Raw genomic sequence first — 22581 nt, forward strand, 5'->3', positions numbered from 1 at the left:
TTTAATCCATAGGTATTTTCATTTTTGGTGGTAACCTGAGTGAAGGTAGAGCACAAATTAGCATTTGGTCTAATAAGTATGTGGATGATCACCCATTATTCCACAGCTAGACAACAAGGACCAAGGAGCGCAGAAAATAATTCTGTGTTTGTTGGCATTTTTAAGCCAGTAAAATATTGAATTCCCTTTGTAGCTTTAATCCATACACATTCTTTTTTATTTTTTTAATATTTATGTTCTTCTGTCATCCATTTCTTAACAGTTCCCCTCTTTTCTTTATTTTCTTAGCCTTCCATTTCACAAAGCTGAAATTTCCGCTTACCCCACGATTGCCTTAACGTTCATGAATTAACCTTGGATGCTGAACTTAGTCGTAACTGCTTTCTGAACCCAACTTTTCATTCGGAAATGTGCATCTGTGCTCTGAAATATTTTTCAGCTCTTCAAGGTTATATTATCTAGCCATTTGATTTCAGGGTGGAGGTTACTGTAGTACTTAGATGTCTTCTACATCAACATGCCTGGTTTAAAGAGGGGCTTGGGGGTTTTTTTGGTTGATTTTAGAGACTTTTTCTTGGTAGGCAGGTGGGGCAGCAGGTGACCAAAATACAGTCTTACAGTTAAACAGCACTGTAATGAATGCACCAAAATAAACTATGATTTCATAAATAAGGTGAAAGTGCTAAATAAACATTATTAATTTGCAATTTACAAATATTTTTAACAGCCCATATAAGAAGAGCACACATTTAATGAACATCAGGACTGCATTATTAAACCTCAGTAACACCAGAACAAAATATGCCTAAAGAATGAACAGGAACATCAATGAAAATATGTATCCATATGCTTTCAACACAAAAACAGAAACTACAGAACTCAACAATCGTATTCAAAACACTGTGAAACACAGGTCTTCTGAAGATTTTTCTATTGCTAACTGGCAGGTTGAACAGCTGCTAATTTTAGCAGCATTTGTTCTACTTTGTTTACAATTCTGGTGGTTTTAATGAGATTCCACGCATTCAGCAATAGAGCAGCAGTGAAGAGTAGCTATACACTGCACTGCTCTGCCAGGCACCTGAACCTGCTCCTTACGTGCCAGTGAAATGGTATTTCATCCCTGAAGACAAGTGGAAAGTGGCTATAGTACTTACTTACAGTCTGATATAGTGGAACTCATTGAATAGAAAATGTAGCAAAATGCCTTGATAAATTTAACTACTGCAAGTAGTAAGTGTGCAGATTTTATTGGTGTTCCCTACCCGCAACTCTGCAAGCACATTGCAAATAGCAGTACGTTAAGTTCAGCAATGTGCCTTTGAAGTGCTGGCCCTGCTGTAGAGAGAGGGTCAGGAGCTTGCTACAGACACCACGGAGATGCTTTCTGCTGGAGAAGGAAACACCGATCAATTTTGGCTCGCTGCTGTGAGTCAGCACCTTCTATCAAAATCAGTGCCAGGATCAATGACCCTGGATATAACCCTCGTGGTCATTCAGCTCTTTAGAAGCAAAGAATGATGACGTATACGGGGCAAAATTTTCTCTGCCTAATATAATACTGCAATGATCACAAGATCATCTGCTTGAGTAAGGCAAAACATTAACAACCTCTATAAATAGTAATATTAGCTTTAAAACTGTAGCATAACACAAAAGCCATTTCATGTCCTCAAGTGCATTAAAAACCAATAGTAAATAACTCCTGCAGAGGGGTTGGAAACATATACCTTTGGATTAGAGCTGTGAAAGGACTAATTATAAAGTGGAGTGCAACGCTATTTAAAGCATCAGTCTTTGGAGATAGCGGCCCACAAGCCAAATCACGCCCTTGGCCAAGCAAGTTAACTGCAGTGGGAGCACTCTACGTGCTTTTTATGGCAAAAAGTTAGCTCCAAAGACAGACAAATTGAAGTAGTTATCACTGATGTTGAGCCAAAAAAGCTTTCTGGCTTTAGCGTTCTTCTCTGCAAGGTCAGAGGCGACCACAGGACCCTTATTATTGCTCATAGTTCATTTTATTTGAATCATACATGAATACAATCCAAGAAACTAATTAAAGACATAAACCTTTTCTTGGATTGGATTAAGGGTTGTCATTTTTTTCCTTCCTGTAGGAGGATAATTTTTTACAGCTTGAAGTGAAGTTACATATTTTCACAAGACAATGCAGAATGAAAAAGGGAAACAAAGAAATACATGCTTTACCAAAAGCCAATAAAAAGGAGACAGATTAGCTTTCAATCACACTGAAACAGGTCAAAGAAGTAAATCTAACTTTGCAGAGCTATAAAGGAAAGATCCATCTTTGCCTCTGTGGTTTAAATAAAAGTTTGACAAGAAAGTTAATAATATGAAAGAGAAAGGAGGATTTATAAAAATCTTTTTGCAGAAGTAAATAATTGAAACAAGCCACAGACCTCAGAAATTATTGTAGTTCCACTTCAACACAAAAAAAAAAACCAACCCTGCTGAATTTAGCACAGTATGCAGAATGTCACGGAATGCCAACACTTCAGAAAGCCAGCTTGCATAAAGATGAAGCAATTTTGAAAGCTTCACTGTTACAAAAATTAGCCAAAATTTTACTGACTTCAGCACCTTCGTGCCTACGCACACATCCAAAGCAGGGGTTGTAAACATAAACATAAGACTTTGAGCCCAATGTCTCCCTACAAATTGTCTCTCCCTTGCCTGCTTCAGAGCATGCAAACTGCAACATGCACTTTTGTAACCCATTTAATTAAGCTCTGCTCTCCCTCCTTCACAACAGGCCCATGACAGAAGGGATTTGCCAAGAAAGATCAAGCCATGCTCAGAAGAGAAAACCTTTTCTAGGAGAAGCCTCTGGCACACATCCTGAAGAACAAAGTTTCTGAGAAAATAACCACGGCTTAGATAATAAATTTCCTTCAGCTGTAACTCAGATGGTCATTTCCTTCTGCAACCACAGTGCAGAAAGGTTCTCTCTGGCCCTGTTACAGAAGCAATTTCCATAAAAACCTTTCAAGACGGTATTCTCTCACCTTAAGCCCAAACTGTTCAACATTTTTTGCAAGACCAGAAAAAAAAACCAACAAAAACCCCACCCAAAATATCTCTATCAGGAGTTTAGTCCATCTTGCTCATGCACTCAGGAGTTAAATGGACTGGTCATAGAAGAAATTATTCTCCCTGGACAGCCTGGTGGAGGCTTTGAAGTTGGGAAAGCAACCCATTTCTTAGCACCAGCTGGACTTTTTTTTAGCTAGCAAATTTGCTGCTAATTCAGTAGTTCAAGATACCAGCAAGAGCTTCCTATTTCTTGCTTTCCCTCTGGCACATCACAATTTTTTCCACTTTTGTGCTCAAGGTCTGGAGTTTGTTACCGTGCCCACACCAGGCATGTGGTGAGGCTTACTAGACGAGAGGCAGAGGTTTTGTGGAGCCTTCCGGACTGGTTTTAAGGGATCAAATGGTCTCCTTTAATCCTAAATTTTTACCTACATTCTATTATTACCATTTCTATCTCTGCACACCCGTAATTTTCTAGCAGGATGAAGACTATATGCATTCCTCGGCTGCGAGTGACTAGTAAATGGCTCCAGCTTCTGCTGTTGCAGCTTTATTCTCCCACCTTGATTAACTGAGTCTTATTTCCTCAAAGCTGCTTAGTGTAATATCTGATTCCCCAGAATCCTAAATTGTTGCTCAGAAATGAGTGCAGATTATTTGGCCTGTCTACTTATCAGCTTTGGAATGCTAATCTAAGATGATGACTACCTCACATTTTCATGTTTTCTCTTAGCCAAGACTGTAATTTCAAATATTATCTGATTATATTCCTCCCCTGATGAGTTCAAAAGAAACAAAAGGCAGTACACTAAGATGCAGGCTTTAATTGTATGGGGGGGGGGGGGGGAGAAGGCTCTGCAAAAGTTTCACATGGCAAAATCAGCAACAAATGTCATTCTTCATGAAATAAGTTGTCATGTCACAGTGTGTGCAAATGAGAACAAGTATCTTCCATAACAAGCAAGTGCTTGCACACTGGCTGTGAGAAGTGGAACTTGTTATAAAGAATTGAAACGCACACACACGAAAATAGCAATCATGACTGAAACACTGGGTATTCACAGAAGAGCAAACAGGTAAAGGGGATAGAGAAATGTCAGTTTAAAAAGGTCAAGGACTGAAACTGTTTGGGTCCAAATCACTGGGGAAAAATACTAAGATTGGATATTGCTAAAGCCTGCTTTAGAACCCCAATTTCATTTTAAAATTCACATTCATTTCCAAACTAATATTTAGTATTAGATTTAATTTTATCCAGGGCTTCTGTTACTATGGAAGACTAATCTCCCAGTTAGAGGAAATAATATTTAAGTAATAGTACTTGTTTACTTTAAGCTTGATAGCAAACACTGTTACTGAATCAAAAGCAGGTGATAGATGCTATTTTAGACACTTGAGAAAGATATTCTAGATCAAGAGAGATACAGACTGACTGGAGAGCATAACAGTAGTGCAATAAGGCTAATCGGAGATTTGCAAAGCATGACACGAAGGAAGATTAGCAACATTAAGGGTTGAGTACCCTAAAGAGAAGGCAAATCATGAGGGGACCTCAGAGTCTTCATATACATAGAGCAGAATTTAATCTTTTTTCCATACTTGTGATAAGACAAGTTACTCAGTTTTCTTGGCCAACTACAAGAAAGATTCTGCATAAACTTAAAGACAACCTTTCTAATGGCAGCGATGAGGAGGCAGCATAGATTAGCTGAGCACCTCTCTACCACTGGAAAACTTTCAGAACACATTGAATAGTATCTGTCAGGGTTACTATATAGCTGATTCTGCCTTGGGACTGATGGATGGGTTACATGGCCTCTCTAATATCCTTCTAGATTATTTTACCATGATTCTGTTAGCAGTTACTCACAAAATCAGGAACTGGGTTTGATAACTAAAAACACTGTTTCCAAGATTCCTTACGAACTCACAACTAGTACAAGATAAATCTCATTTTCAGGTACCACACTACTATTGGTTTCCCTACTGTTACAAACACTGTCTTTAAGTAGCTGGGAACATATAGAGAAGTTGGGGTAATTTCCATTATTCAGTTTGGAAGCCAGTTCTGAAGGGTGGTAGATTAACTGCATTGCAATTCTGCTAAGGAGCATTTCAGCAAAGATTTATCTGTTAAAAGCACCCTTGAAATGCAAAGGTCTTTAAAGATTTAAAGTTGTCCACTTGAAAGACTTTATTTTTTGCTGAACTGATAAAGGTTTAACTAACTTAGATAGCTTGATACCCAACCTGGGAGATACCAGAGAAACAAATAAAGAATTTAAATACCATTTTTGAGAATTTAAATGCAAGATCTCCTCCAAGTCATTTACTGGCAAGCCTCCCAAATCATTCTTACTTAATGTAGAATCATAGAATATCTCAAGTTGCAAGGGACCCATAAGGATCAATTAACTTATTGGCTGAATAAGTTAATTCTCACCTTTAATGCAGCCAGAAGGCTCCCATGAACCAGTTTACTGAAAAATGGAATCTTCGGCCTTTCTGAGATTTAGTTCATAGTGATAAGAAGATTTAATATCTTTCAAATAAAGATTATCTCCACTTGTAGGAGTCATTTGTCCAAGAAAAGTATTTTAGCAAATGCTGGCAATGACTTTAATGAATCTACCCTCCTAACAATTCTTGTCCTGTGACCACCTGTGCTTCTGAACATTTGCAATCTGAACTCTTAATAAATCTTTCCGACACTGGGAAGAGATGGGTTTTAGAGTTTCCTAAATCAATGGACTCTGTGACTCTTAATGTATTCCATTTTGCACATCCTCAAGATGATTTTGTCTGTTAACTGGGGCTAAAATTGACTTACATCATGATAGTTTGTGAGAGCACTTCAGGTACAGCCACATCAAAACAGTCCTCCTGCTCCAGAGCTGTATATGGCACCACGTGAGATTTCTGTATCTTGCATAGCATGCAGTCACCTCTCCACTACCTCTACCCTCAAGCAAAAAGACAACAGACCTGAACTGTCTATTGACTTTCAAAGTTCATGATTGAAACACCAGAAGATGAAAAGCTGCCTGCATCATTCCCCCTGATGTGCAGAAAACAGACTCCACAATCGGTGAGATTGTAAAGCAGGTGTGTTCATTCAGCGCTGGGCAGCACAGGGGGTAGTCCCACCAAAGTCATGCGTGCCCGACTCAGCAGTTCGCCTCAAGTTTATACAGTCAAGTGTTACATATTCACAATAAGCCTATACATATGCATGACCTATCCCTGCTTCATATTAAAATTAGCTCCAAGAGGTCATTTCCATAGTCTCCTCCCAACCGCACTTGCGCAGTGCCTCTTTATGGTGGTCCTCTGGTGGTCGCAGAGATGAAGACGGATGACTCCTCTTCGTCACCGATAGTAACCTCTTCTTGCGCAGGCTCAGCGATTTCTTGATATTCACCCAAGCTGCAAGACCAGTCTTGGCTGGCTCTTGGGGCCAGCTCCTGTTTCTTATCAGGAACTGTCTCTGCCTCATTGGCTAGTTCTTGGGGCCAGCTCTTCTTATCAAGGACTGTCTCTGCCACAGCTAACTTCAACAATGTAAGCGCTAAACATCATCTTTCATCCCCCTCTATTATGTCTACTGAGATTCTTTTGACTCCCCTTGTCTCACCCCCACACTCCTGCTATGGGTTAAGATTGGGTCCTGTCTCTGAGCCCACGAACTGAGCTCCATTCACTTGGCATCGCTCAGTTTCTTTGTGAACCTATTTACAATGCAATCTGTTTTGATCACACAGGCCGTTCATCTAGATCCCATGCAAATTAAACCAAAGCCTCAGCTTTCATCAAAGCAACCTTTGTTTATTTTGATCTCTTCACAGCCCAAGCCTCGAATCCCTAATGCCACTTTGCCACGAGCAGTACCTGGTGTCGCTCACCTGTTTACAGCTGACTCCTGAAGTACACTCTTGAGCACCAGAGAAAACAACTGTTTGACTTTCTCTTGGTTGTTACTCCTTGAATCACATGAAAAACAGAGTGAGTGGGAGATCCCCCCGTGCGCTCGGAGTTTTTGGGCATACCTCTTTGGAAAAAAGAGGTTGGGAGATGCACACAGAGTACCAGGTAAGGCAGCCAGGGAACAAGAACAGCAGCGAGAGACAGCAGCACAGCAAAGATGGGCAAACAAGCAGAGCCCTTCATCACCTCTGCAAAAGACTCTTCTAGAAACCAAGGAAACTTCTGAATTTTAAAGCACATTTCCAGAGGAAAACAAACCTAAAGACTTTTCCCTTCCCTGACATAGTAAGGAGCAAAAAGCGGATTTGTCAAAAAAAACCCCAAACCCAAAACCACACACCCCCCAACAAAATCAAAAAAACAACACACCAAAACCAACTACCGACCAAACCAAAATCCAAACTGCACACACACAAAACCACAACAAACAAACAAGAGGAAACTTTGTCTGCTGGAGATGCTCACATTAGGACTCCACACCTATGTCATTTACTCTCTCCATGTCAACAGTCTGCGTTGGTGAGGAGTAACTGCCACAAATGAATCAAAACACAACCTGGCTTTTCCCAATTATTTGGGCTTTGCAATAATAAATTTTTCTTATGCCCTAGTAAAGTATTACAAAACAAGGTGTCAGCAGCTTTTACGAGAATCAGCTGAAGTGACAATGGCAAAAGTTCATGCTAAAAGCTTAGCTCTTACCTCGTTATGAGAAACTGCACAATGAAAAGCATTTGCCAGTGTTGTACAGTGACAGTGATAGCAGTAGATAAAAATCCTCTCCCAAATCCTAGTTTTACACCTTATTTTACCCTGCATTCCTCTACAGAAGGGAATGGTCGCATAAGCTGCTTTCCAGAACAGCTTGTTGACAATGAGGTAATGCTGGGTAGCAGCTTTACAACTTCACCTCCCTGTTGCAGGTCTCATCTTAGTTACAAATCCCTTTCAGAAAGGGAAAGAAGGAGGTTTTTACCTCCGCTAGTTCACTTAGCTCGCTAAGCTACTGCGCTTTGTATTTTCCATCCTTTCTCTCCAAGAAGGCGAAAAAAAAAAAACTTACAAGAAGTCAACACATTAAACCATCCAACTACTTTAAAGCATAATGCAAACTCACACTTCCAAAGTTTTGTTCTAGTTGGGATTTTCAAAGTAACACAGCACTGTATTATGCAGCTCATGGACTGAAATAGTGCTTTTGAAGCTACTCTAGCTTATCAGTTAAATATGCATTAATTTTTTAATTTATTTTTTAAAAAGATGTATTATTAATTAGGCAACAGAACAGAGCAGCTTCCCTGGAATCATTCCAGTCTGTGACTGAAAAACGTATGCAGGGTGCCATCCAGAATAAAACCCCTTAGTAACTCAAGGAGAGGATTTCACACAGTAAGCTCAATAGCTAGCCTTTCAAAAAAAGTATATTAGGACACAATCTCTTCTCTTTCCAGTTTATGCTGGGCACAGTAGAGTAATTCAGGGGATAGATTCGGGATAGGTGGCCATCTGCTTAGTCCCTCCAAGTTAAAAGTAGCACGAGGACTGCTTGTAGGACTGCCCAAGCAAATTTTATCCCTGTCTCTTCTCCTATCCAAACCACAGATTTCCCTCGACAGACTCACAGCCCACAGTGAAGATGCCAGAAGAACTAGCAAGTCCCACCCAACATCGCCATGCTAATTCAACAGCAGAATGATGTTACTGCTTGAAATAACAAGTCCATGGTCCAATTTTAGATGCTGGACAGACAAAGAACAACTTACATGAATTTAATGACTTCATTATAAATTTGCTCACACTTACCTTATAGGCCCAGCTCTGATCCTGCTGGCCAAGTGCATACATGCACTGCAGAACTGGAAATCAGGAGCACTCAGCTCAGTAGAGGCAGGGAGTATTTAAAGATGCTTTCTTATTCATAGATCCAAAGACAGTCCCCCAGTGCAAATTAAAACAATCTGCACGCCATCCTGGCTTGTTCTTGCTGATATTGCAACAGAGACGGATGCAGAGGTAACCCAGTCCAGACCTGTAAATGAAGTGACAAGGAGGACAATTAGCACAGCAGCCAACAAAGAAGTACTTCACCCTTCTTTAGGGTGTTCTATTACATCGGTGTTTTAATATAAACACGCATGTAAAATTGAATATTCACTTTTTGTGCAAGTATAAATGAGAATGCAAGTCTCAGTTAATGAAGCATGAGCCATAGATTGCTTGGTAGAGCACAAAGCAGAAGCCTGTTAGAAAAATTGCCTCTTGCCTGTTTGCACAAGCCAGCTGGCAGGCCAGATTCAGCTAAGAAGTTGCGACAGCACAACCCAAACACGCACCTACAACCCCAGCTCAGGGTATCTCTGTATGGCTGTTGCTCATGATGCTATAACAACTAGTTATTAACAACATTTATTTTGACGGGTGCCCTCTGTATGCGACCTCACGCTCATACACAAATCAAGTAAGCGCAGCTTAAGCGGTTACTGTGCACCAGCTGCCTACGTGCATGGTCTTACGCTATTGCAAATGCAAGGAAACACAACTTAGCCTCACTGGTAATGAAAGAGCATCAGCTCGTGTGGATTATAGGCAGGCTATCAGAGACCACAAGCCCACTACGGTTAAGCAGTGCTAGTTTGAGTGTCAACTATTCCTATTGACAATCTTTTTACTTCCTGCCGTTCCCAGAAAGAAGAATCAAAACCCCCCTGAAACATCTCACATTCCACAAAGGCCATTGCCAGCTGAACCATCGTACAAGTCACCTGCTTCCCTGCAGCAGCCTGCAGGGAAAATCCAGGGCGCCCATCTATCCACCGTGCCTCCTAGCTACTGGGCAAACAACTGAAAAAGTTTTCGGCATCAGAAAACCCAGTCCCACGTAAGGTGCTGGGAAAATAGCTGCAGGGGACACGGACTTGTTCAGCACCTCCTCGCAGAAAGGCAGTGCAGCAGAACAGCATCTGCTCTCAAACCTGTCTGATGTGACCTTGCGCAACTTCCCTTTTATATTAATGCATAAAAAAAAAAATCACAATCTTCATATTGAGCTCCTGTATAACACAGGGTAGATTGGACTTCCCATAATTAATCTTAGAATTAGAGCTGAGCTTTCAGAAAGGTATCTGATCTCAATTTGGAAATTGTAAGTGATGGAAAACCCACCAAAGCCTGCAATCAGCTGCTCCCTTGCTTCATTCACTGCAGATTTGTTTGACATTTTTTGACATTCATCCACTGGGCCTTGTACTAGTGAAACTGAAAAGCCTTCTATTACCACAACTTGATCATTTTTGTGGGTCCACTTTAATTCTCCTGAACTTCAGGAGCACTGCCTTGTTACACAATCTATGATGAGCCAGCCCAAGCCCCTCCAAAGACCCAGTGAATCCACACAAAGTCTCAGGTGCTTGCTCTCAGGAACTTGGGATGATACTGGTCAAATTATCCCTTAGGCTTCTCTTTATAGATGTGAGCTCTTAAAACCCATCTATCAGCATTTCACAGGATTCAGGATTTTTACCACCCAATTTACCCACCACGTCAGATGCCTGGGATGCAGAGCAGGGTGCGCTCCAGATAAATGTTTCCATACACAAACCTCTAACTTGTGTTTCCAGCTGACCAGCCCACACAATATCCAGATGCACAGACGTGCTCCACAAATGCACTTGGACGTCACGTCTCATTTTGACAGGTGTTGGAAGTAATTCAGTAAAGTTGCATTAATGCAACTTTAAAACAAGAGGACTCCAGGCTAAATTTAACAACAAAAAAAAAATCCAGAGGGAAGCATACACAAGCTGACATGGTTCTTACGTTGGGCTGGTCATTTCGCCTTTCTCCTCTTCCTTTTTACTTTTCCCTTCCAGAGGGACTCAGACATTAGGCTGAGCATTGAACTGTCGGTTCAGATTTTCAGCCTTAAGAGATGAATTTCCCTCATGACTTGAGTCATGCCCGTACTAACCTTTTGCAATTGTGTATGTGTAGTTAATCATATGCAGCTACACTGAACCTGATTGTTAAAAGGCTGAGTAAATATAACTACACCCTCGTTATCTTGTTTAAAGGTAGAAAGATTAATTTGAATTCTAACTGGAAATACTGATTCAATGAATAAGCCTGAAATGTAGCGGTTTTCAATTACACTAAGAAATTGGTCTTTTGAATTTCCAAATTATGCAAGGCAAAGCAAGTTCACTTTAATCTATACATGGGGATATATTTGCCATCTTCACAGTGCTGTACGTCAGTGGGTAATAACTAACAGGCAAGAGAAAAAAAATGTAATGTTGGCTGTTGGTGCCCTCCAGGGGCCAGGCCGGGTATAGCTTTCAGGCAAAACACGTAATTTTTGAACATTCACGCAAATACAATAAATATTGCATATTATTACCATGTTTTAAAAGAGTGCGAGTGCCATTACTCATGCTGCCCTCAGCGGACAGTTTCTCTCCGCAGTCCCAGAGACACCGGGATGCTTGATCAAACAGGAGCAATGCAAGGGAGGTACGTATTTGACTACCTCACTTTCCCTGCCTGGATTTCTAAGAAAACAAGGTTTGTATTCAATTACATTGTGCGTCTGTCTGTCCTCTTCCATTAGCATGGAAGCCTTCGCCCGGATTTCAGTAAACCTGAAGGACAAGTAGAGGTGGCAATATACTACATGCTGACAGCATGCATGAAAATAGGCAGTGAGAAATGCAAGCAACTAAACTCGATGCCCCACATGCTGCGCAGCTGAAGCACCAACTCAGTCCTTACACCCCCTACAGACTGAACCATAGGGCGAAAAATCCAGGAAAACTCCATCTTGTAACTTCCATCCATGGCATGAGTTTCTACTTATGCCCACTTTTGGCTGCAGGCTTGCTCCAGCTTTACATCAAACAACTGATACTCTCCAGAGGGCTTTACACCCTCTGGAACAAGACAGAAGGCATCCTTCTGCCCTCACAGACTGCAAATAGTTCTTTAGTGTAGGCACTATTAACTCATATTTCCTCTTGCCATACGTAACACAGCAGCCACGAAACTAGACACCAGAGAAAGCAAGGGGCAAGAGGGGGGAATCAGGACTGTCAGAGTACAGGAGCAGTCCACAGAAACCCAGAAGATAAACTCTGCATCCTATGCATAGCATATCTCCCACAGAGACCTATCTGATCCAGGATTTTTTCTGGAATTAGTGGAACTCTTCACTGCCTCCCAGCACACACGCCTCAGTAACTGCAAACAGCATGGCTGAGAGGAGATGTATTATCAGGGCATAGTTATATTAGAATTTCTCCTCCTTGACATTCTCATACATTATGAAAGCATGCTGACAAATTAAGGTTTGCATTATTGTACAGCCTCACCTGCAAGAGTAGCTCCAACTTTATAGATACTTTTTCTGCAAAATTAGAACTCAGTTTTTGGTGTACTAAAGGTGTCCGTATGATAGTAAAAACACATCTCCCTTCTTAGTCTCACAGTGTAAAATATCCCATAAAGGTCTTAGTTGTGGAATGCTCCTCTTTCATTGAAGTGGGTACGGCACAACTACTTTGTTTCAGGGGTTGAATTTTCAGCACCCACTAATTGTTTTCAGCCCATTATGCATAAATACTTAAATGAAAAGATGAAATTTTCTTACAGGCGTAAGTAAGCAGGACTGCACCAGATTCTGTGAAGACCTAGCAGAGCACTACGCACTCAGCTCTGAGCCCTGTGCCTTCTTCTCCAGAAAGTCCAGCATCAAGCTCCAGGCCCACATGCTGCTGACCTAATACACCAACATGATACCTGGTGATCATGAGCTTTCAAGAGCTAAAGCTGCTGAAAGATATACTACGATACCAGGTGCAGAAGTCAGCTTCTGACCAGACCTGCTGAAAGAGTTACCTTCTCCCTCCCTCTCTCCCTGCACAAAGCTCTCTGGTCATGTCAAGAATTGAGACTTTAAAGACGAGGAGGATCCAAAAAGTCTTTGACATAATTAATATCAGATAATTGTTCTGAGTCTTCTTTCATCTGCCAATTACAAGTGGAAACTGGGTCTCGGGAGCTACTGCAGATCATCTTTATGCAATTACGATTTATGATGAACTACCCAGCTCCAGCAGTACTCCCCAAGCTACAGCACAACAACTCTAAATGGAAGACCTGTAGCAGCAATGACATAACGTCAATTCCCAGTATTTAACATGCCCACAAGCTAGAACGTGCACTCCTTGTTTGCTGCTGTATTTGACCGCATAGCTCATGGATGAAAAATTACTTCAGAAATCAGAATGGCAGGCAATTAGCAACACACGCTGTCTTCCATTACTTTGCTTTGTTCTCCTTAAATCATTTCTCATCCATGTTTTTTCTCACCATTTTCAACGTTTATTTGTAGGCAGCTTCAAACTTGAAAAGCAGCTTGGCTTCTGGCAACGCTACTACATTGTTTTTGCAGCCTGACATGTTTGGGGTTCAGACCGACTATGGTCCCAAATAGCTAAAAATTTGACAATGAGCAGTCAGATCAGTGAAGCCAGTCAGATTCCTATGTACCAGTTCACCCTTAGCAGAAATACAGCTTCATCTTTTTACCTCCCAGACTGTAAGACATCAGCTTCTTGTTGAGAGAGGAACACCAGTTAATACACAAACCAATTCTGGCCCATGGGGGACCTCAGACCTAGAGCTGCACGTGCTGCTTTCTGTGAAGGCAACAAAAAGGAAAACTATACTCCACCGATCCTGCCTCATCTGAGCCATTTCACTTGCATTCAGTCAAGACTGGTTAACAAAGGGATTCTGGAAGAACAACCTCTATTCTATTTCAGGCCTTCCACTCGCTGAGGTGTGAAAGAAAACCAAGCATGCTTATTTTGATCACCTGCAGACCAGTGTGAGAGGCAGCTCAGCAGGTTTGCCAGCACTGGACACTGCTGAGAAATGCACTCTCTCCCCAGCACCTGCAGGTGGCATGGTCTTCTTGCATATTTCTAATCTATGCTCTATGATCACATTCCAGGGAAAAAAACAACAAAACCTTTCTAGATGAAAAGGGGCTTCAAAGATTATGTACTGATTTATGATTTATTTTGTTCAAAACCATCAATTTAAACAATTGCTTTATTTTCCAGAGGCTGTGCTGGATTAGATTTAGAAAACATTGACAAGAAAAGATTAATGCTAGAGAACACAAAATGAGTTAAAGGACATTGACAATGAAATACACACCCAGCACTGCGCTCAGAACTGCAGAATATGAAGACTCATGAAAAGCACAACTCCTATGCATCACAACAGTAGCAAACATCTTCAAATAATGAAGAAATGCCCACCTTCAAAATTAAAGTTCAGCTAGTATTTTTAGCTAGATAGAATTTCACTGCAAAGTTTGTGCAGAATGACTAATCATTTAACTCATAACAAGGTATTTTACCTCCACTGCCAGGCTGTCAAGCAGTGCAGGTGTCACCCATGTGTCAGGTGAAAGAAGTTGAAAATTAGTATTTTAGGTGGCTTAAATTCTGTGTGTTTATCTTGAAACACCTTTTAAGATGATGTATCCACCTTCAAGAACTTGTATCATGTCTTTCTGCAGGCACCAGTCACTTCAGAAAATTCAGTCCAATATGCAGCGAGGTCTCTAACATCAGCATGCTGACAGTATTACAGACTTCTTCACACCAAGCTGTTCAACTTGCCCTTAACTTTATAGACATCGATACAACATTTAGCAGACCTCCATTTTGTGTCTTTAGGCTGACTATGGTATACATACATAAATACACAACAAAATGGGAAGAACTTTACTCAATAAAAATCTTGAAAAGCTACAGCTCAACTATGAAGGATTTCCACTGGCAATTAAGTTCACCCGCAGCTTTTCAAGGCACAGTACAACCCCTGGAACATTTATGTCCAGTGGCAGATTTTTGTGGCAAGTTACACATGTTTGCTCGAGGGAATTATCAGAGAAGATGCTCCAGTGCACTTCTTGAGACAGAGACTGCTCCATAGGTTTCCCCACAAATATGTAACACAGCTCCTGGGGGGATTTCTCCCACATGAATTCTTACAGGCTCATGACAAACAGGATCTCCAAAGTGATCCAACCAGGAAAAAAATTTTAAAAAAGCAGGTTTTTCAGGTCAGGTCTTCAGACTGTACAGCTGCAGGGACACATTAGCCAGTACAGCTAAGAGGGATGGACAATGGGACAGTGGGGAGGCAGGAGCACCGATCCCAGTCCCAGCACCCACGTAATGATGTGCCTTGGGCTCCTCAGTGCTCACAGCATTCCCTTTCCCAGCCGTAGAGCCACTGTCACATATGGGATCTCACGGTCTTTACATTGAAGCCACCAGGACACTGATTCTAGTAGGAAAAATATGCGTTGATATATTTACACTTGGTTCAGCTGTCAAACTGCCTCAAAATGGGAAAGAAATTTTGAGGCATAACCACTAAAATTAATGGCTTTGTAGCAAGCCTGCGATATCTTGGCCGCAGACCTCAGCGATTCATGACATGTGACAACATTTCAGTAATCATAACTGCTTTTGAAAATAAAACTACGGCTAATCAGGGTGGTCTTGTTTCCCTTAAATACATTAAAAAGTGATTACCTCAAGAACTCATTACATCAACACAGCACTTGTTAAAGGGCCAGCATCAGACAATTCTGAAGGGCTTTCAAGATGCTGATACTCCATCCTTCAGTCAATTCCTCAATGGCCCAATTCTTTCATTCAACAGCTAGAAACATTAAGCTTCTAGTTTTTCTGTTCAAAGCTTCTCATTGCCCTTCGCTGGCAGAATCTTGCTGAGCTTGGGAAGGAAATCAGACTACTCATATGTATCAGCACATTTCCTCCCCTGGGCCTAAATTTAAAGCAGACAACATGTTTCAGAAATATTAATTTACATGAGATATTTTAAGTGCAGCATAGGAGTTTCCCAGAGTTTTCCTTCTCATGCTTCTAGCTTCATTAATCAACTCAGCCCTGCCAAAATATATCATAGGAAGATGTCTGTAGCCACTGTGGTCTAAGGCATAATCATACCTCAGAGATTAATATTTACAAGCCAATGTCTCCACTTTAACAAGGACACAAGAAACCAAACTGCCTGGCAGTTGCACAATGCTGCAGTTAACTCCTCCCACACCAGAAGGGTTCTTGCACTAAAAAGGGAGCAAAGCAAGAGAAGAGCAGCACACAAACTGGGAAGAGTCAGCACCTTGAAGTGCAAGGAAAACAGCAGACCCAGAAAAGAGCATGTTTCAGGTGGAGAAGTCTGGAGGAAAAGCCATGGCTTGCACAGGAGCTACTAGGGAGCCAGTCTAGCTCAAGTGCTCATGAGTTACCTGATACAGGTCAGCAATAAAGGAACAGGAAAGCTCCTCTCCACCTTTATCAAGCTTCTTACTACATTACATATCATGCTTTTGAGAGACTGCAGTCAAACAGCAAAATCCCACAGTGGTAGCACTGTGCCCATCCCTCCCTACGGCTCTCGACAAGAAGATGGCTCCCGCTGAAGAGCTGCATGACAGAAGTTGGCTGTCACAGAGCCACAGGGAGGAAATAACAGAATAATGGCAATAACAGCAACAGTGCCGAGAAGCTCTTAAGATCAGCAGTATTTGAGCCAGAATGACACGGTTGTCACTGCTCTGTTCTCACAGAGCAGAGCACCGGTAACAGCACGTCACAGCAAGCTGCAAACACAATCCAGAAATCCTCTCCCAAACTGCACGCTTCTCCAGAGCTCTGACACCCACATCACGTCACCCATGACCAGCTGCTGTCATCTGGGATGCCATCAACACCGGCCACTGCACTCTGCAAGCCTTCCTCCAGCCCTCCTCCTCGGCTTGCTTGTGCCCATGGCACACCCGATCTCTAATCATCTTGACAACCCTAGTCTCACTGATTAGGCTGAAAATAAGCATGACTGTCTTCTCATTAGCTGTATGCATAGCAAACAGGCAAAAGTCTCGTGGCATTTCAATTTGAAAAGGTTTCTTGGTACCTTACTTCTTTCGTTTACACCTGCCATGTTCACATTGATGTTGGCTACCCGAAATGGCAGCAGAGTGTTTTTCTGTTTATAACACCCTTTGTTTCTGCTACAGCAGCAGCAGGATCCCAGCTCCACACTCAATCTTTAAGTGACAGAATAGCTTGTGTGGTGATGCTAAGGCACGTAAAAATTGCTAAATGCAGCCAAATGCTTCTTCAGATCTGGATAGAAGTATCTTTCCAATTTTAATACAGTTGCACGCGCCAATCTTTGTGCACCACAGGTCTTTCTTCTCAGCCGGGAGTAGAGAAGTAGAAGCGGTTTTTGCACTGCTTGTTCTACTCTGCCACAATCAAATGTGAGAAATACCACCAAACCAAAGAGTAAGTTTTCCTCCACTGATAGATACACCCTCTCTAGATTTTCAATTCAGATTCTTCAGATTTCTCCCAAGAAAGATATACACAGTGTTACTAAGAGCTCTGCATGTCATTCCAAGAAAGCCATTTTGAGAGTGTGTTGGATAAAGAGCTTGCATCAGCCTAGTAACATTTTCTCCAAGCTTAATCAGCTCAGGATTGACAAGTGATAATGATAACCTATATGCACTTAAGTTTTAGAGAAAAACTAAGGCTGTGGTCCACACTTCTGTCATTTTCCCACTCTCTTCTACAGAAGATACTCCAGTTAAACACTTGCACTTCCATAACCCCTTTGGTCCTAAACCCAGGCACTGCTTCTAAGAAGTGAATCATTTCTTGCTGAATTCTGCTCCCTCCCAACAGCCTGCAGTTCAAGTTTACACCTAAATTCACCTTACCAAGCGACACCGGTTATCGTAACAGACAATATACTCAAATACTGCCCCTTGCAAACACAACTCCAGACCTGCGAACCGAGACCTGACCCATTTCCTTAATCAACTGCAATAACGCTGATCAAAACTCTGTACGAGGAGCAAAAGCCCCCAGGGCCCTTCAGCTCAGACCCACCACCCTGAGGGATTACTGCTCCTTCCCTCAGCAGGGCCTTTTGCAGCTGTGTGGAAAACACACAGCAAGGGCACGCAGGGAGAGGAGGAGACACAGCAAGAGACAACAGACACCTGCGGATTTGATGGCAAATATGTGTGTTGCATCGGGCCAGGGGGATGGTTGGGGGGAGAAGGGCTTTTTAGGGGATTGCACACCCCAGCACGCCTCACGGGAGGGGATGAGAGGGGTTGTGGAACTAAGACGGGCTGCAACAAGGCAAGAAAGCCCTTTGGTCCGAAACAAACTATTCAGTACTTCCCTGTTGCGTGATCTATAGCCATACAATTTGATTTTCCAGGAAAAAAAAAAAAAAGAAAAAAAAAATCACACAGAGTACAGCTCTTCTCTTTGCTCTCCAGTTATCTGGGGTTCACATCTGTGGCAGATCTTTCAAGAACAAACATGAGACCTTACTGCTCATGGTCTCCAAACGAGCCAGCTGTGAGCACCCCTGAGCACTGCAGTGGAAGAGAGGAGCCACATTTAGTAGTTCTATGTCTAAAACTATCTTAAACAAACCCCCCCTTCTTCTGGACCAGTCCCTTCCATTTACATCACCATCCACTCACGTAGCATGAAATACTACTATAAAGCTGATAATTACATTTTTACAGAGATTAGATGTTAAATGTTTTCAGATTGTATTTAGGGCTCAAACACTCCAGTTCAGTTCAGCATAGAAAGTAAGTTATTCCTATTTTCCCCAGAGAAAAACAGTAGTTTCCATTGAATAGAAAAGGTATTTCCCCCCCAAAATTGCCTTGGCTTAAGACCAAGAACAGCCAGATTTCAGGCCTGTACCAATAGAGATTCTCAACTCAGAAATTTCCCCCTTAAATACCTCTGAAAGAAATGAAAAGAGCTCCTATTAGTATTACTTCTAGAGCTGAAAGACCTTCAGATATCAAATTCTGGAATTATTCAGTTACTCTGTGCTGAAAGAGCAATTTCAGAGTACTTGGGGAGATGGGTATTTAAACATTAATTTGTAAGCTTCTCTCTTGCTTCCAGATCTGCAAGAATATATTCTGCACAACTGGAATCAAAGCTAGGCTTACAGAAGAATTAATACTTGAAGCCTTTTGAGGACTTTTTCCTCTTAAAACAAAGACACTGCTCATTCTCACACCAGCATCTACATACCAACCCAAGGCAGCTTGCTCGCACAGTACCCACAGCACACAAAAGCCTTGTACTCACCCAGCCACAAGGACAAGCGAGACCAGCATCCAGGAAAAAAAAAATAATCCTGCCATACTGGAGACAGAATTAAGTATTAAACTTCCACAACGCTCTCCAACGGGACACAGAAACCTCAGAACAGCTCAACCCCAATGCCACCCAGCCCCAAGAAGCCTGGGGTGGTGGCCAGGCCACCTCCTCATCATCCCCTGCAGCTGTGGCCGGTCCCAGCACCTCCCAGCAATCAATTAATCTGTGCCCACCTGGGCTGCTACACCTGAGGCACATCACACCCTCACGCTCTCAAGGCACGTCCCCCACACCAGACACAGCTGACGGCACAACACCCATCACATCTCACACTCTCAGGTCACGTCCCCGTGCCAGACAGAGTTAATGACCCATCACCCATCATGTCTCCCTTCGGGGAGTATCTCATGGAAACCCTGGCGCACCCGAGGAGCGTGGCACACAGATACAGCGGTCGCGCAGCACCGAGGTTTCAGCTTTTCTAAGGCATCGTGACAGCTCAGAACTTTCTATCCTGTGACAAATGTTAAGTTTTTTCCCCAATTCAGAATCAATTGCTGAAATATTGTATTCTTAACGCGTTAAAACGTTTAGGATTTTAAGCACTCTAACTTTTTTTCTTTGTACCAGGAAGAATACGTAGTACTTAAACATACACAACAACAAAAAGGTTTAAGAAGTCTATCACTTGCAAAGACTTGCCCACGCACGTTTGCGAAGTACAAGTATTCACTTAGACTGGTAAACACACTAAAACTTGGTAAGTGCCACTGATGTAATTTAAACAGTGCAACAAAATGTTCAGCTATACCTCAAATTCATCGGCACAGCTCATTGCATGCCACTACTTCTGAAGCAAAAAAACCTCCAAATACCCATTCTGTCTAATGCTACAGCAGCTTCCCCTTCTTGTTGCTCCCACCCAGTATTCCCATGTTCAATTGCTGCAGGAGAAACTATTTGCAAGGCAGGCTGTGATGCTGATCAGTAATTTCTAAGAATTAGTGTGGAATCTTGGCATTCTCCATCTCCTCTACAGGACAGAAGGCATCTCATGAATATTACTTATTCCCTTTTAAACAATTTTCTTTAAATCCTTCCAGGTTTCCTTCAGTAAATGGAAGACTACAATGCACATGGTAAAAATAAGATAAGAATCTGCTAGAATCAACCTTTTTTAGTGCTGCTAGTTTAGAACAAAAATGTATAAAGTGTACAATGTAATTCACATCAGATGGAAATTGTGCTGACTTCTAAAAAAACTAAAGTGGCACTGAGTCCTTCCCTTACATTTCCTGATCTGCTTTTCAGTCACCTACAGACAATAGTTCATTTGTGAGAAACATGAGTATAGTAATACTGTGTACAGTATTAATTATTAAAATTATGTAATTTGCAGACAATATCAGCATGACCGGGGTCAGTTCTTATCTGATAAGTAGTACTGAATAAAGTCTTTAAGAAGACACGTTTTTTCCAAGGACAAAACAATTAAGCAGCAGGAACTGTTTCTGTTTGCCTGGGCCATCTCTCCTTCAGGAAATACTGTGACCAACGCAAACTGGTTTTACGCTGGTGCCCACTTCCTAACCTAAATCTAAGTGAAGGTGCCGGGTGGTACCTGAAATCCTCTTCCCTTCCTCAAATTATAAAAACAAAAGGAATGGAGACATTGAAAGCAGCCCACTGAAACCATCCAGCCACGTTTGCTAATGGGCCACTTTCTAGCTTTCAGCAAGGGAATGCTATTACGTTCCTTAATCCACCTGCAAATCGATGATGATTTTTACTTGCTTTCAGCAACAAGATATGTGTGCATGGACTGTGCTATCTGACGAGCCAGCCACCCATACATGATTGATCAGCATCCTACCTCGGGTGTGTCAGAACCACAAAAATATGACAAATTCTCTTCGTCACGCTTCAGCTTTTGCTGGTTGTTAACACAAAACAGGTGTAAAGCAAAGGAATAAAAAACACCAGCCGTCATGACAGATATTGGAGAAGAGGACTGTGAACAAAGGGCTAACAGAAAGAATCCCTGGAGACCAGCCTTCAGCAGAAAAGACTGTCTGAAACGCCCTTCCCTGTCTCCAGCACACAGTCAATCACAGGATAATTCCCTCCAATTGTTTCACGTTAAACTGTTAGTTATACTTAGAGCTGTGTTTCATTAGTCTTTAACGAGTTACAAGAAAACTGCCCAGGACAAACTTTGCTATCCACCTGATACCTAAGTAGGATATGTACTTTTGAAAATGCTAGGTTTCTGCCTTCGTTTTTAGGCTCCTGATCAGCTTTTGAAAACTTGATCTACAGAGAGACCAACCAAAATCAGACCTTTGTTTTAGGGTATGTACCACCGATCCAGCTTACACCGTCTCTGCAGATGAGTAAGACAGAGTATTGTGTCTCCACTTGAGCTGGCAATCAAAAGCCAAGAGTTTTAACTGATTGTCTCACTACTGCAACCAGAAAATATGGCTGAGGTACCTTTTGCTGACAGTCAGCTCTGGAATTTCTGATGCCCTCTGAATTAGCAGAATCTGAGACTTATAGCTGCCTCTCCCATAAATCTTGTTCAGTGTAGTCCTGAATTAAAGTCCACCGAGGCTGATAGGAGCCCTTCCTTCACCGAGTTTGGGAACGAATACCTTGTGCGATCTCTGAAACCTACTAAAGTCTACCATACACTTGATCCTGCCTTTAGTTTTCCTTTTTCATGCCTGATCCATGACCTATGCTCTGTTCTGAACATGAGAGCTTATCTGCAGCCACATCTTTCCCATTTTGGCTCTCAGACCTTTGTATAAAATGTTTTCAAATACAGTCCACATGTTTTTTAATATACTGAACTTGAATTTCATTTTATGGAATCCAAGCAACTGTGTTTGGTAATTTCTTTTCCCTTAGATCTATCCATCCGTTTTTTGTTGGTTTTTTTTTTTTAAATACCAGTCATGTACTTACTGTACTTTAATTTTCTGATGTGGCCTTGCTTCAAGTTTTGACATTTTGCTGAAAAGTTTCAACAGCAATTAGTCAAAACACGATGACGTTTTGGTTTTCAGTTTAATCCATACCAGAGCATAGACCAAAGCAGTTTCCTTCCAGTGAGCACAGACTTTCTAATTACGCTCACTAATCACAGGAGAAGTAAGAGCTTTTTGGTGGAGGAGTGCCTCTCTGAGTTCATGCTCCAGCCTAACGAACATGATTTGATGCTCCTTCATGCTAAGTGACAGGTTCCACATCAGCAGCTGGGTGCAAGGCAGGGCTCCCACGA

The 22581-nt window shown here is 41.9% G+C and overlaps 1 long non-coding RNA gene across 3 annotated transcripts in view; it reads right to left on the bottom strand.

Moving 5' to 3' along the window:
• The window catches only part of LOC138690836 (uncharacterized), a 197901-nt gene that overhangs the window by 123791 nt on the left and 51529 nt on the right, over nucleotides 1–22581 (bottom strand). For all 3 annotated transcript variants that reach the window (XR_011329648.1, XR_011329647.1, XR_011329649.1), the window contains exon 2: nucleotides 8842–9067. This is a non-coding gene — a long non-coding RNA (uncharacterized lncRNA). The remainder of the gene's footprint in view (nucleotides 1–8841; nucleotides 9068–22581) is intronic.

Source organism: Haliaeetus albicilla, chromosome 24 (genome assembly GCF_947461875.1).
Source record: "Haliaeetus albicilla chromosome 24, bHalAlb1.1, whole genome shotgun sequence".
Taxonomy (NCBI): Eukaryota; Metazoa; Chordata; class Aves; order Accipitriformes; family Accipitridae; genus Haliaeetus; species Haliaeetus albicilla.